Source organism: Myxine glutinosa, chromosome 6 (assembly GCF_964187855.1).
Source record: "Myxine glutinosa chromosome 6, kmMyxGlut1.1, whole genome shotgun sequence".
In the NCBI taxonomy this organism is placed as follows: Eukaryota; Metazoa; Chordata; class Myxini; order Myxiniformes; family Myxinidae; genus Myxine; species Myxine glutinosa.
This window is the reverse complement of record NC_136266.1, coordinates 51,482,571-51,498,199: the sequence shown is the minus strand read 5'-3', so window position 1 is coordinate 51,498,199 and position 15,629 is coordinate 51,482,571. Positions and strand designations below refer to the sequence as shown.

The 15,629-nt window shown below is 43.3% G+C and overlaps 1 long non-coding RNA gene across 1 annotated transcript in view; it reads left to right on the top strand.

The window, feature by feature from the left end:
* LOC144892607 (uncharacterized) overlaps nt 1–11,816 on the top strand; it is a 28,320-nt gene extending 16,504 nt beyond the window's left edge. The window contains exons 3-4 of the long non-coding RNA XR_013623805.1: nt 3,666–3,721; nt 11,754–11,816. This is a non-coding gene — a long non-coding RNA (uncharacterized LOC144892607). The remainder of the gene's footprint in view (nt 1–3,665; nt 3,722–11,753) is intronic.
* The last annotated feature ends 3,813 nt before the right edge of the window (nt 11,817–15,629 follow it).

The window sequence follows — 15,629 nt, the reverse complement described above, 5'->3', positions numbered from 1 at the left end:
TTCTCTTCACCTCGTGTGTTTTTCTTCTTCCGTTTCCGGTCTCTTTTTCCCCAGAAGGGCTCCTGACCCTCCAATCACAACAACCCTTAATCGACTACACCGTGATAAGCAAAGACCTGAATTGTAATTCACATATATTCACATAAATATGTAACACTATTACTTATCTTATCCACCCACACCGGGGTATACCTGAGGAGTTATCCCTCCTTAACCTCGGGCGCCCTCTATAACTGATTCGTTAACCCACTGGCGCTCTGCTTAAATGTGGTTCGGAATACACGCTCAGTTACAGTCGACAGAGGCCCCCCACATCCAAAAGAAGGGAAGAGGCCTTCCAATTTAGGTGTGCAAAAAATTTCTTACCTCCGAGCCCAATTGTTGCTGGCCGGCCTGGCCTGCCCCCGACCTGCGGAGTGAGGAGCCACCTCGAACCTGCACGCTGGATGTATCCCACTCCTGACACCAATTCTGTTGAGCTTCACTTTATAGGAAAGGAGAGAAAGACAAAGTTAGAGCGACAATGGTTTAATGATATCAATTACGAAACACAATTGTGGAGCAAGGCTCAACAGGGAAAGCTCTACACAGAGCAGATCACCACCAAGGCACTCACTGAAAATCTAGTAAATGAGCATTTCTTATATAGCCAAAAAATCAGTTAAAAGTCTGCGCTGAAGACAAAGGAAAAATGGGCTCTGGAGACCCCCACCATGGTCCCTTCCTGCAGAAGGCCAAACTTAGAATACAAAGATGTGGGAATAAGATAGGTTTGACCTTCTCAGGCCCTTATCTAAACAAACCAAGCTTGGGCATGGCTAAAGGAAGCATTCTCACAATAGAGTCCAGTTGTTTACACATGGCAAAAAGCATCAACAGTGGATTAAACGATTGAGTACATAAAATCAAAGGATATATTATGAGATCCTACTTTATTCAGGGTTAACAAAACCTTTTAACTTGAAGGCAACAATAATTATATGGTAAATCATCCACATTTGTAAAGGAAATAACTGTCAACATGTTTTCCCTGCACGTCGGTTGTGGGTTCTTATCTCAATCTGGCACAAGTTTAAAGAGAACTCCAAGGCTGGTTCTCCAAGCGCCGAGAACAACATGTTTTGCACCAGCCAAATCCAGCTGGGTTAAAGCAGGCCACAGTAAGGACATAATTATATATATATTTTCAAATGTTCTGATCACATGGTGCATAGGGTCTAAACCCCATGACCGACACACACACACACCTCGTTTATTCATTTCTGTTCCTCACAATTCTATCTCTCTCTTTTACACACACACACACACACACACACACACACACACACACACACACACACACACACACACACACACACACACACAATTAATTGTACAGTATCGGTTGTTCCTAAACTTAAATAATTTAAAGGATTGTTGTAAATGATGTTAATTTCACAACATCCCATATTCAGCTTTATTAACTCAACTGGACTATGTCCAGCTGAGTTTTTGTCGACATCCAGTGTCCGTCTGTCTGTCTGTCGTCTGTAAACAATTCGATGTCTACGCTCTAAAAGTCACAAATATTGATGAAGTTTGATGAAACTTGTTATGCAGCATCTTTAAGACATAAACTACTTTGGGATTGCATTTGGGCATTGGACGCCCAAAAATGGGCGTGGCAGGGCGGTGTGGAAGTGTAAATTTATGAAGCAAGCAACTTATATGAGCCTCAACCCTCCATTCCCAGTCTGCAGGTGTTTTTTTTATGGTTTCCATGCAAAGTTTGCGATCCCCCTGCAGTTGGCAAATTATCTCCGGCACTGCCAAGAATAATTCTTAGTGGAAGCAATGGCGGAGCACATATTGTCATAAATGACTGAGGGAAATAATATTACAAATAGGGTTTTTCCAAATAATGGAAGGTTGGACCGAGTTTGTCTTATTGGATAAAAGATATTGTTTTCTTTGTAAATAATTAAATAATACAACTGATGCCATAATGTCTAACTAAGTAATCGCTGGATCATCAAGGTTGTTTACCAATGTGCTCGGTGAGCAAGCTTTCATTGTGAGTAAGTCTGAAACTAGATAAGTGAAATGCAAAGTACTTGGTAATTATTTCACAGTCAAACAATGAAGGCAGATAAGTCACTCTGCGCTGACCGTTATAAAGACAGTCAGCGGACGCTTTTTTCTTTCTTACTTAGGAGTTTATTTAATAAATAGTTTTAATGAAATTGCCAGCGTTCTCAGGAAAATCTCTGAACAAGAACGATAATTAAACACTGAATCGAAATAGCTTATTAGTATTTAATAAGGGTTAACCCTTTTGTGGGATTGCAGTAGGATTTGCAGATTGAAAAAGGATGGGGATTGCCATAGCTATTGATTTTGAAGTTTTAACATGACTTATCAAAAAACCCATGTTGCTGGTGTGTTAATTCGTAATATGGTATAATAATGGAGGCGCTGTAATTATTTGGTTGTGGCTAAGGCTAATATTGTTTAAAAATGTGCTTTGAAATAGAGTAAGTGGTCTTTGTTCTTGTCGTGTCAAAAATGAGTAAAACGATATATCCTCTTCACTGAGAATGACCTTCAGATGTTCTTGAAGGGATTAGAGAGACAGGGCTCCGAGGTGTTCTGCAGGAGACAATGGAAAGCAGAAAACCACATTAAATAATTTAGGACGCAAACCTGCTCTCAGCGGGAAGCACCCTCATCTCAAGATTCCTCCGATCCTCGCGCCCACCCACCCAAACTTTGCCCAACCAATCCTATTGCTCTCCTCCCCTCTCTTCGCTCCTCCCCCCTCCACTTGTCCCCTCCCACCCAAACTTTGCCCAACCAATCCTACTGCTCTCCTCCCCTCTCTTCGCTCCTCCCCCCTCCACTTGCTCCTCCCACTTGAAACTGCATAAAAAATCAGAGCGAATGACCAAATAGCCAGGATACTTCACTTGGCTGGTTGATTCTGTATGTTAACTGTATACTGTGCATGCTGGTGTTTAGTATGATATTTCTTTGTGCATCCCTACTGTACCAGGATTTTCACTCTGGACTTTGACCGAGGATTTGTTGTAAATCTTCCTTGTGTGTTTTTTGTGAATTGTACCATGCTCTCCTTGGTTTGATAAGGGTTATTGTTTTCTTGCTGTGTATTTCTTTGTAGACAGAAAGTGTTATCCTCCTCGGGAATTAAAATTTGTGACTCTCTTCTGACAAGTTGATGGACATTGAATTTTTGGTTCATCCATTACATACTACTGTAGGAAAATATCCCGAACAGCAGCCAGATTGAAAAATCAATTTTTGTCATATATTTTTAGCACATATAAACTATATAGTATGTGGTTCTATTATGCATATTCTAACCATATTGATATAGACCAGTTGAGTTCAGGTTCCCTGGAACCTCTCTAGTTTAAATTGTAAACCTCAAACATAGTTCTCCACCTGAACCAAAAACCTTCACTTTACACACACACACACACACACACACACACACACACACACACACACACACACACACACACACACACACACACAATATTTTTTTTTGCAGTTTTGGACAGTTTGGAGTAATAGTAATCTTGTTGAATTATAGTGTTCACAATGATGATTTTGGTGCAGTTCTTCCATCTGCTTTTAATTTTGTTCTTTAATCTTTCTTTCTGCAGTTTTTGGTTCAGAAGACATCACTGTGCTCCCCAACGGCGTCGCACTGATTTCGAGCGTGAGTGTGCTTTTCTGTGCGAAATGGATTGTGGGTTTACAAACTGTTACAGAAACGATTTTTTTTTTGCTTCTGTTATGTAATTTGTGCCTTTATTGCTGGCAGTATTTTATTAGCCCCCATTGGACTTAGTCCGAAACGGGGGCTTATGGATTGGGTTTCGTCTGGCCGGCCATCCTTCCATCCGCAACCATATCTCAGATGGAGATGTATTTACCAATTTTGTTCATACTTGGTCCAAATATAATACATGATGGTAAACATATGCACATCATTTTGTTTTGCGATGCGATCAAATATGGCCGACTGGTGGCCATTTTATTTGTAAACAAGTGTTACGCCGAGGTCACGCGTCGGTGAAGTGATGCGAGTTGACAAAGTGGAAGACGCCAGGCGGCCATCTTTGATTTTGACGTGGCGACCCAATTTTCAATAGCTTTCTTCCTTATGCCTAGATACACCCACACACCAGATTAGAAGTTGGTACTTCGCTTATTTTTCAAGATATTCCAGTCACAAGGTTCAGACATACATGGCGGTGGCCATCTTGGATTTTGACGTGGCGCCCCAATTTTCAATGGGGTTCTTCCTTATGCCTAGATACACCCACACACCAGATTATAAGTTGGTACTTCGCTTATTTTTCAAGATATTTCACTCACAAGGTTCAGATATATATATATATGGTGGCGGCCATCTTGGATTTTGACGTGGCGACCCAATTTTCAACAGCGTTCTTCCTTACGACGAGATACACCCACACACCAAATTAGAAGTTGGTACTTCGCTTATTTTTCAAGATATTCATCTCACAATGTTCAGACGTACATGGCGGCGGTCATCTTGGATTTTGACGTGGCGACAGAATTTTCAAAGACCTTCTTCCTTGTTCCGAGATACACCCACGCACCAGATTAGAAGTTGGTACTTCCCTTATTTTTCAAGATATTTAGCTCACAAGGTTCAGACATATATATGGTGGCGGCCATCTTGGATTTTGACGTGGCGACCCAATTTTCAATAGTGTCGTCTTTCCTTTTGTCGAGATACACCCACGCACCAAATTGGAAGTTGTTACTTCGCTTATTTTTCAAGATATTCATCTCACAAGGTTCAGACATACATGGCGGCGGCCATCTTGGATTTTGACGTGGCGACCCAATTTTCAATAGCGTCCTTCCTTATGCCGAGATACACCCACACACCAGATTAGAAGTTGGTACTTCGCTTATTTTTCAAAATATTTCGCTCACAAATTTCAGACATATATATGGTGGCGGCCATCTTGGATTTTGACGTGGCGACCCAATTTTAAACAGCTTTCTTGCTTGTGCCTAGATACACCCACACACCAAATTAGAAGTTGGTACTTCGCTTATTTTTCGGGATATTTCGCTCACAAAGTTCAGACATATATATGGTGGCGGCCATCTTGGATTTTGACGTGGCGACCCAATTTTCAATAGGCTTCTTCCTTATGCCGAGATACACCCACACACCAGATTAGAAGTAGGTACTTCGCTTATTTTTCAAGATATTCAGCTCACAAGGTTCAGACATACATGGCATTAGACATACATGGCGGCGGTCATCTTGGATTTTGACGTGGGTTGCACCCACACACCAAATTCGAATGCGGTCCTTCGCTTACGCACACCCGCACGGACGGACGGACGGACGGACACACGGACGGAGGGGAAAACCATAGTCCCCCTTTTGCTCCGCGGTGCGACGGGGGACAAAAAAACCTGATGTTGAACATGTCCTCGATCATTTCTCGGACATGCAATTACCAATGTTGTTCAAACTTGGCACACATGAAAGGAATGATGGGTTACCTGTGCACGTCATTTCTTTTCGACATCACATCAAATATGGCTGAGAGGCAGCCATTTTGTTACTTAAACCTGTCCCTAACCATTTCTTGAACATACATGGTCCAATTTTGTTCAAACGCCGCACAAGCATGGCACATGACGGCATTTACGTGTACCTCACTTTATTTTGCATTGAAAATATCAAGGTTTTGGATGGGGGAAGATAAGATAAGAGGTGGTGGTGAACAGCTGTTTTAAAGACCTGGAGGGAGGGGTGGGATTGAAGAGTGTGGGAGTTTGTTCCAGATGCAGGAGAAAAGAGGAATGAAGGAGTGAAGGTGAGCAGAGAGTCTTGATTTTGGCAGTTTAACCAGAAGAGGGTTGCTGGCAGGTCTTGTGCAACCTGTAGGAATATTTGAGGGACAGAGCCCAGAGAGAGCTGGGGGAGCAAGGCCGGAGAGGAGTCGGTAGCAGACAGAAATACCACCAACCTGCCTGCGGTGAGTGAGTGAAAGGCCCTCAGAATCAGGTTCATCATGGGAGATTCCAATGATTCTGAAAGCTTTGGTTTCAACAGCGTGAAGCCGAGCCAGGTGTGAGGCAGGAGCACCAGCCCAGAGGGGAGAGCAGTATTCCATTGAGCCGATGGCTGACTGATGGCCTTTAACGCCATACAGCAAAATTACTAAAACCACGGGAACTATGACATTTTATGTATTTTTCTTCTTGTTGTATTACCATTCTGCATGTTCCAGGATGGAATTTTAGAAGATTCCCTTTAATGATTCTACTATAGATGTGCTTTATGTCACAAAGATGGAGATTTTTTTGTCATGCTGGGTATTTTTGCAATAAGTTTAAATCTGGAAAGTAGGTGGTTTATTTCTGACACTGGTGAAGCCATTTCATTAATTGAGGGGGGGAAGGGATGCCGTACTGCTCGTATTAGTTACTTCATCGCCTGTTTGTGGCTGCTCATAACAAATTGGTTTATTTTATAAATTGGTGTGGATCGGCTCGCTCCGCTCGCCTCACCACATTTCGCTACAGACGCCCGGCCTTCTTTTAACTGAGGATAATGCCCTAACTGTACTTGAGTTGCTGTGTTGTCATTATATTTTTGACATTATGTAATTAATAGATTGACAGTATGTAATTAATAGATAAATTGTCACATGCTTCAACGCCTCATCCCCTCACACACACACTGTTTTTAAGATTTTTTATACATTTGAAGAAGACAATTTTGTCACAAATATACATACATACATACAATACCAGTCAAAAGTTTTAGAACACCTCAATTTTTCCAGTTGTTATTTAAATTTACGCAGTTTAATGTCTCAATGTACTCTGAAATTAAGCATAGAACAAATAAACAATTGCAGATTAAAAAGAAATCATAGAATCATTTTGTTTAACAAAATTTAATTTAAATTTTTGACTCAGCAAAGTAGCCACCTTTTGCAGATATACCCGCCGAACACACTCGTGGCATTCCTTCCACAATGGAAATCAAATATTGTTCGGGAAGTTCTTCCCAACACTGTTGCAGAAGTTCCCACAAATGTGTTGCACTTGTAGGTTGCTTTGCTTTCACCCTTCTGTCCAGTTCATCCCAAACCAGCTCGATGGGGTTTAAGTCTGGAGACTGTGCTGGCCATTCCATGATTTGAAGACTCCCGTCTTGTTATTTTCCTCGAAGGTAGTTTTGGCATAGCCTGGAGGTGTGTTTTAGGGTCATTATCTTGCTGTAGGATGAACCCCTGACCAACTAGGCGTATACCAAGGGGTATTGCATGGTGCTGCAAAATGCTGTGGTCGCCCTTTTGGTTCAGGGTGCCAGTCACTCTATTCAAGTCGCCGAGTCTGGATCCAGCAAAAGAGCCCCAGACAATCACGCTTCCTCCTCCATGTTTGACAGTTTGTGTGACACACTGAGGAACCATCTTTTCACCTACTCGACGGCATACAAAAACCCTGCGTGATGAACCAAAGATTTCAAATTTTGATTCATCGGTCCATAAGACCTTCTTCCAGTCTTCAGTCGTCCACTGGTGGTGCTTCATGGCCCAGGCAAGCCTCTTTTTCTTATTTTGCCATCTTAGCAATGGCTTTCTTACTGCCACTTGACCTGTCAAACCTGCAGCTCGAAGTCTTCTCTTCACAGTTGAAACGGAGACTTGCTTACTTCGACCAGTGTTAAGCTGTGCTTGAAGCTGTTGTCCTATGAGCCGCCGATCACACAAGCTGTTGACTCTCAGAAACTTGTCTTCTGATTCTGTTGTGGCTGTGGGTCTGCCAGACCTCTTCCTGTCAGACTTTCCTCCAGTTTCCAATGTACTACTTCCTGCAGTGCAATATTGTCCAAATAATGCTTCAGAGGGTGTAATAACAGTCTGTTCCAGTACTGATTTTATACACACAGGGGGTTTGTGATCAAGTAATCAGCAGAGGTTGGGACACCTGTAGGAATTGTTTGCATCAACTTTCAAGGCTTAATTTACTTACATTGCTGCAGAACAGCTGTAAGTTGTTAAGCCATTACACTCGGAATCCGTTAATATGCGATCCATGGGAGCCAGGAAAATCGACCATGTGCTAAGTAAGACCGTGTATTACCTGTCTTCCAGCGCGAGCGTGGTGGCCGCTATCTTGGATTGTGTCGGGTGATGACGAGTGAAACTAGATCAATTTTTTTTGAAGATACTTTTTCGTAATAAAACAACACATATGTAATAATACTTATACAATTTTTATTATACAAAAAACATAGAAATCAAGAAATATTGTTCAAAATACAAAATCCATTTGCATGGGTTCGTGGGGAAAAGTAGCACGGTCCAGCTGGGTGTCTGCTGCCTTCCTGGCCCTCTTCCTGGATAGTCCATCACTGTGTTCGATGTCTCGGACGAAAGGCCTCCTCTCAGACAAAAGACCGAAAGACCATCCTCCTTCTTCAGCCACCCACGGAGTGTAGACTCGTTCAGACCTCCAAGAGCTCCACACACCTGAACAAGAAAAAAATACAAGGTTAGTAAACGTGTATAAAACATCATAAATAATAAAACACTGTCACGCAGACCCTTCCGTTAAGACCAGGGACCACGGATGGACCAGAACGGATTTACTTGAGGCGACGACCAAACACGGATTCGGCTATAAAACGCGGGAGGAAGAAGAAGTGGAAGCTGTGGTAAAAGCGCTTACCTGGAGCACGCCGACTGCAGCTTCGATCCTGTAGGGAATTGATGAACTCACGAATGACAAGATTTAATGTACAAAAATAGCGATTTATTCACGGAACCCGAAACAATGAAACGCGACGGTAATCAAATAATGGGCCTAAATTGGGATCCCACACACCTCACTTCAGAAACGAGACAGGAATGAATTAATAAAAGAAAAACGTTCGTTATGGTGTGCAAGTGGTGTGTCTTAACTGTCCGTCGTCTTGTCCCCACGCGGCTCCAAGCTCCGCTGCACACCACGAGGTCCCTTGCTCCAGCACCACAGCACCGCGAAGGCCCGAGCCAACGCCCTCTCTGTTCGCAAACGAGGTCCCGCCCGTTCACAGCACCGAGCCCCGCTCCTGCACAAGCACTGAGCACCGCTCCAAGCACCACGCAGATGGCGAGCCAACGACCACCAGGACCTCTCAAGACCAAGAAGAAACGCAAGAGCTTCAAGCACGTCCAGACAGCCAGAGAGCACCAGGGCTGGAGCTGCGCAAGAGGGAAAATGTCATTCGGCACACCCTTATACAACCTGGGTTATGACGTCAGCCTTGGCGTGCCACCCAATCAGCGCCTTCCACCGAACCTCCCAGCGCCTTCCCTCCAATCACACGCTCCCTGTGGCGTGGTCACGCGACGTTGGTGGGCAAGTTCATGATGCGACCGGCGGCAGCCATCATCGGCGGTGTCCTGGCCTGGTTTCCTGTCCGTTTTCTTCCAAAGTCATTGTCAGGGAAGGGAATTTAATTAATGTGTGCAATAAAGGGCCTATCTAAGTGTCTACAGGTGTGCGTTGCCATAAGGGACAAAGGTTTGATTACCAGGTGTGACACACAGGGGTTTTATTCTTAATCCCAAGAACTGTTTAACACCCGAACATCCTGGTATGTTCACAAGCAGACATCTTAACCCGACAAACCGGACTAAACATGGAACTTATTACAGGTAGATTCCCTATCGCGACAGACGAAGCATGTTACCTATTCAGATCTACCTGACTCTAGATATTGCTCTGCACTACTGACATAGCAATACTGTATCATAAAATAAACATCCTTTAAATAGAAAACTAACCTGAGCCTGGGTCTCTCCGTTCCGTACTCACGTAACCGCATCCAGCTTTTCCTGCATCGTGTAGCTCGAGTTTTTTCTTTTTGTCTTGCGCGAAGAAGAACAAGATGGCGGTTGGATTTTGCCAATTGGTTTCGATTGCTCGAAAAAAACGTTTTCAAGTGATGTAATTGATGTAAACGCCGTAGAAACTGAAGGTGATATGATTTGAGTTGAAAAGGATGCCATATTTATACGGGAAGCACTGACTGAGATGAGTCGGGGAGAGAGACAGGTGTCAATGCGTCTTGACACTTTGCAGTTCCCGGGCCGGCCAGTGGAGATGAAAGGTTAAATCAGCTTACGTAGTTAAACACTCGTGTCAATATCATACTCGTACCCGACTGCAAAGCCGCAATGAGCCGGCGAAGCCAAAGCCTCTTGCCACTATTTTACCCATCACTGTGGCATCAGTAGGTTAGGTAGTTGGTAGTAGGTAGGTGTAGTAGGTACCGTACCTAGTTCAAAATGACACCATTTGCATTCTGGATGAGATTCAAATTTATAAAATTTCCTTCTTGATTAATTCGGTGAATTCCGTCTCAACTTCGGATATTTCCGGCCGTGAAAAACTATCCCCTATGGCCGCGAGATTTCTAAAAAATAATTCTTCGTCTTTTAGAATATTTGACGCCGTTTTCACCCTCCGAAACGCGTAACAAGCTTTTTTGAAATAATTTTTGAAATGCTCGAATCTCATTGGTTCCGGTGTTTGGTGACGGTTTTCGTTGAAGATAACGAGGTAGGTTTTAAAGTATTTTAATTACACATTAGAGGTGCATCAGATGGTGAATCAAACAAAGACGGGTGAAACCAACTCCTATTGAACGTTTTCTCAAATTTTTTATGCAAACTTCCGCATCCGGACGATGGCGGCCTCCATTGAGTGATTTGGTTACTGAAATATTTTTTCAAATGCTCGCATCTCATTGGTTCTGGTGTTTGGTGACGATTTTCGTTGAAGATAACCAGGCCCGTGCGGGCCAAGGTTGGTCCTAAAGTATTTTAATTACAAATTAGAGGTGCATAAGATTGTGCATCAAACAAAGACGGGTGAAACAAACTCCTATTGAACGTTTTTCAATTTGTTATGCATACTTCCGCATCCGCAAGATGGCGGCCTCCATTGAGCGATTTGGTGCGTCACAGCTTCGGAATTCTCAAGCCAAGGGATCCAGCATAATCTGGTTTTCAACATAATACGTACGCGTTTATTCACAACACCGGCTTCGCCGGCTATTAATGATAACTTGTGAAATGTTAAGTAAACTAGAGGTGACCTGTTATGATCGTTCTGTTGGTGTTATGAGCGAACTTTTACGCACGTGATTTAAAAAAAATCAAGATGGCGGCTGCCGTGTACAATGTACGACATGCTCGATTCTTATCATTTTTTGATTTTTTCCGACTAATTTATCAAAAATTTTGGGTACCAATGGTCGACCGTGTGCTATCCGAAATCGTATATTAATGGATCGCATATTAACGGGTTCCATGTGTACTTGTTCCCTGAAGAAGGCATTTTTTTTACAATATAACTGTGCAATTTACATTATTTCCTGCTTTTGCTTACCTAAACTTTTTTTTAACCTCGAGCAGTTTACTGCCAACCTTTGTACCATTTCAGGTTATTCACTGGACATTAAACTGCAGAAATTTCAATAAAAACTGGAAAAATTGAGGTGTTCTAAAACTTTTGACCGGTAGTGTACATACGTACATAACCATATACGTTTGCTCCATTGTTATACGATTTTCCTATTTGTTGATGCATCATAATTGGAATCTTTACTTCTTTTTTTGTATACAAAGCCGAGGCTCATATAAGAGCTAATAATTCCAATTTTAATCTTTGCTTTGTCATCACAGGGTCTGAAATACCCCACTATTGCTGATCGTAATGAGGGAAAGCCAGGCCACATCTACTAGTGGGGCAGATATGTAACAAAAATTGCACGAGATGTTCACATCCGGCAGAAAGTTTGAAATTTTGCATACAGGGGTATTTTGACATGCTGAGTTCAAAAATTGGCGGATCCAAGAGGTCTGACCAATGGACAGGCCGCCATCTTGAATTCCAATATGGCTGCCAAGACAAAATGTTGATAATCCCTATCTTGGGTTCTAAATGACCTGTGGTGCTCAAATTTTGTACACAAGGGTATGTTGACATGCTAAGTTCAATAAGGCAATAATTTGAAATGTCTGACAAATGGTATGGCCGCCATTTTGAATTCCAATATGGCCGCCAAGACGAAATGTTGAAAATCCCGGGTTCTTTGCAAAAGCAATACCAATTCAATGGATCCCTAGTTGACAAATCATATAACAAGTCAAAGAGCTCATTTCAAAGTATATTTCGTACCAGTTGGCAGCCGTAACATGCTGCAAGCTTTTTTCCATCCGTTTTACTTCTCCTACTGCTCATCTCGGAAGCATTGTCCAGAGCAGAAACATAGTTCTGTGCATGGTAGATTAGCAGCAGAACATTTGCAATTTCCAGCACACCGTTTTTTACACTTGCACTTGATCAGCTCTCGGCACCCTTTTGACGCCTCTGGCATTACTGTCCAAAATGGATGCCAGACATCATCTGAATTTTTAGCCCATCCCCAATCTGCAGGTGAAGGCAGCTCTGGGTTAGCAATTTGGGACTGTCCCTAGATGTGACCGGCCTGAAAGACTGCCCTCTTCACATGTTGACGCAGTGCCTCTTTTGTCGGTGGAATATTTTCCGATTGCCGATTTCCCTGAGCAAACAGCTGCTTGCGTGCTTCGTTCACTTTCTTCAGAGGGGAAGTTCTACTGTACAGAACAACGAAGAACCTCTCTATGTTGTCCATGTCATCATCTGTTACTTCCGCTGGTGCATGTGAGAGATGATTGAAGACCTCCCCCAAGTTTGGCATGGAATTCCATATGCTCCACACAGTCTTTTTGCCAATCCCACATATGGCAGAAACAGTATCGCATCCGGAAACAGTATGCAGGAATAGAAGCCCCCATGAGCGTTCAGGGCCAATGTGAGTCGCAATAGTGTGAGCAGCAATGTGCCTGAAATAGTTTCCATGTCCAAATGCCAACCACATTGCACAACCGTCCATAATGCTTGCCATTGCGATAGCCAACACAACCACATCCGTGTCTGTTGCATGAATGACGATACTTCTGTACCCCTGCTGATATGCATGCCAAGCATGTAGCATCATTCGTGAATCAGCCTCTTCATGCGTACATGGTTGAATTTGAGAAACATCAGAAGGGGGCTTTGATTTAACCTCTTCTTCTAAGGTTGTAAGAAGTGTTTTTCCCTCTGGAATAGGCATCGTTTGCAGGGAATCAGCAAGGAAACTGAATAATGTCTTTTTGTTGGAATCTACACGAAGGAAGCTGCTCCAGTTTCGTGGCACGGATGTCTGTTCAGTCACATGGAGTGGTATGCCAGTGCCACGACCAAGCCTGGTGCCTTCTTTGAGACTGTCCGTTCTGTAGGTGTCCCACACCACATCAACACGCATCACAGTCCCCTCATTTAACTTTCGGGCAATGTACGGAAGGACCTGTTTCTGTGCATAGTCACCAAATGTCCTGATCACACTGTTGCACTTCTTAGGCTCCAAATGATGGACTAAGGCAGCCCCATCGAAAATACGAACTTCTCCTTTGGGCGCATCACGAGGACGTTGTGCTAAAACTTCCAAACAGGGCAAAAGATCAGCCTTGCCGGTTGGTGGCCGCATTGTATTGATACCTTCAGCCAATGCAGGTGGCCACCCATGACACTCATATTCATAAAATGTGTTAAGATCACCATCTCTAGTTTGGCAAGAAATGTACATTCGTGAGAAGAGCTCCACATTACTTTTCATACGTGTAATCTTCGCCTCAGACTTTCCAGGTGTTTTCTTGGGCTTCGATTTCAACAGTGGCAGATTGTTCTTTGAAATGCTATCATAGAAATTGTCAGAAGGATCCTTGATTCGCTGCCCCACAAATCCGTCAAATTGTGTTTTGCCAGTGTCCTCCATGGATCGCACTGCGGCTATCACTTCATCAGGCATGATGACCTTTGTGTCAAGCACATACAAGTCATTACTGTCTTCTGCAAACGGGTTTCCAAGTTTTTCAAAGGAACTGATTGCATTATTGAGATCTGATGCAAAGGATTTCTGGACACTAAGCAATTGTTCGTGGTGGCGGACATCAGTTTGCCTCTGTCTTTGAAACTGGTCCTCAAACTCATTCAGGATTCTGGCTATTTCTGCACCAGCTACCATCCACCGGCGAAGAGCCCCTTCATTCTCAGTAATTCCAATGACTCCACCATCACCTTTCACATAAGCGTTCTGCTGTTCGTGTATCTGATCGTGTGCCATAGCAGAGAACTTGTGTGATGACTTCTGAGTGACAAAGTTCCCCTTGACAAATTCACGATGGATATCCATGGAATCGTTTGAAAGTTCCTGAAGGTCTGTTACATGCACTGTCAACCATCTGGCGTAATGGTAATGGTCCATGGCAAACATCCACGGAATGATCGCCGTGAGAGTCTCCACATAGAGCGTGTAGTTGGCTTCCCGTTGTGATCTTATGAATGCCAAGAGAAGACACTCCAACTGCAGGACTTTATTCCAGTAGCAAACCTGGGGGTACTTTGTAGCCATCTTCTTGCTCCAAAGATCAAATGATTGTAAATCTTCAGTTTCACATGTTTTCCGGTAGTCATCGTATGCCTTTCGCTGCAGAGCGTACAACGCCGCTACTGTGACTTGGTGTGCCCATTTTGACCTCGATATTTGCGAACCTTTGTGAAGACTATCTGCTCTTCCCTCTGTTGTTACACCAGCACTGGTCATTACACTTGCCCAGCCACTCCCCTCCAGGAAGCTGCCGATCGCTTTCAACAAGGCCATCTCTACATGAAGTCCTCCCATCATCACAACAAACTTGTCTTCACCATATATACCTGGCCAAGTCCATTGAATCTTCTTTGCAATTGCATAGAGTGGTTGATCAACGGTCAGAACTGGAACTTGTCCGGGGTTTACTAGTTCTGTCGCCTGCTTGATGAAATTCATTCCATGCTTCACCATTGCCAATGTGTGAGCACTCTCGCGGAACAGAGGTAGCAGTCCTGTAATTGCAGGAGGCCGAGGAACTTCAACCTGCAGATTTGCCATGTATGCTGACCAGGAGATATTATCTTCACTCTCAAGACCTTCCTTCTCCTGCAGACTTTGTACAAACGAAAGCCACTGACTTTCTTTGTCCTGTATTCCAGAGGACACACTTGGAGTGGATGGACCTTTTGGTTTTCTTGGAATGGGATTATTAGTTGGAAATGTTTCAGGAGGCACATCACTGTAAGATGCAGGAAGGGCGGCTATGGTTTTGGAGCGCTGTTTGTTCTCATTCTCAGTGACATTCTCATGATTTCGAATGCTGCCACTTTTGTCATGTGAAACATGTTGTGTCAGTGATAACGCGGTTCCATGAAATGAACTTTGTGCTGATGCTGATGATGGGTTGTGATCTATGTTGTCTAGGTTGCCTGTTGTGAATATTCCACTTCGCAATTTTGTTGGACACACAACGCCGTCATGTTTGTATATTTCTATGACTCTGTTGGCCTCATCTGTGGATACCTCCAGTATGCGATCATAGGAAACACACAAACCATGTTGAAAAAGAACGGCAACGAGATCCAGTTTCCTTGTTTTGCTATGAATGAGAAGACCCAGGTAA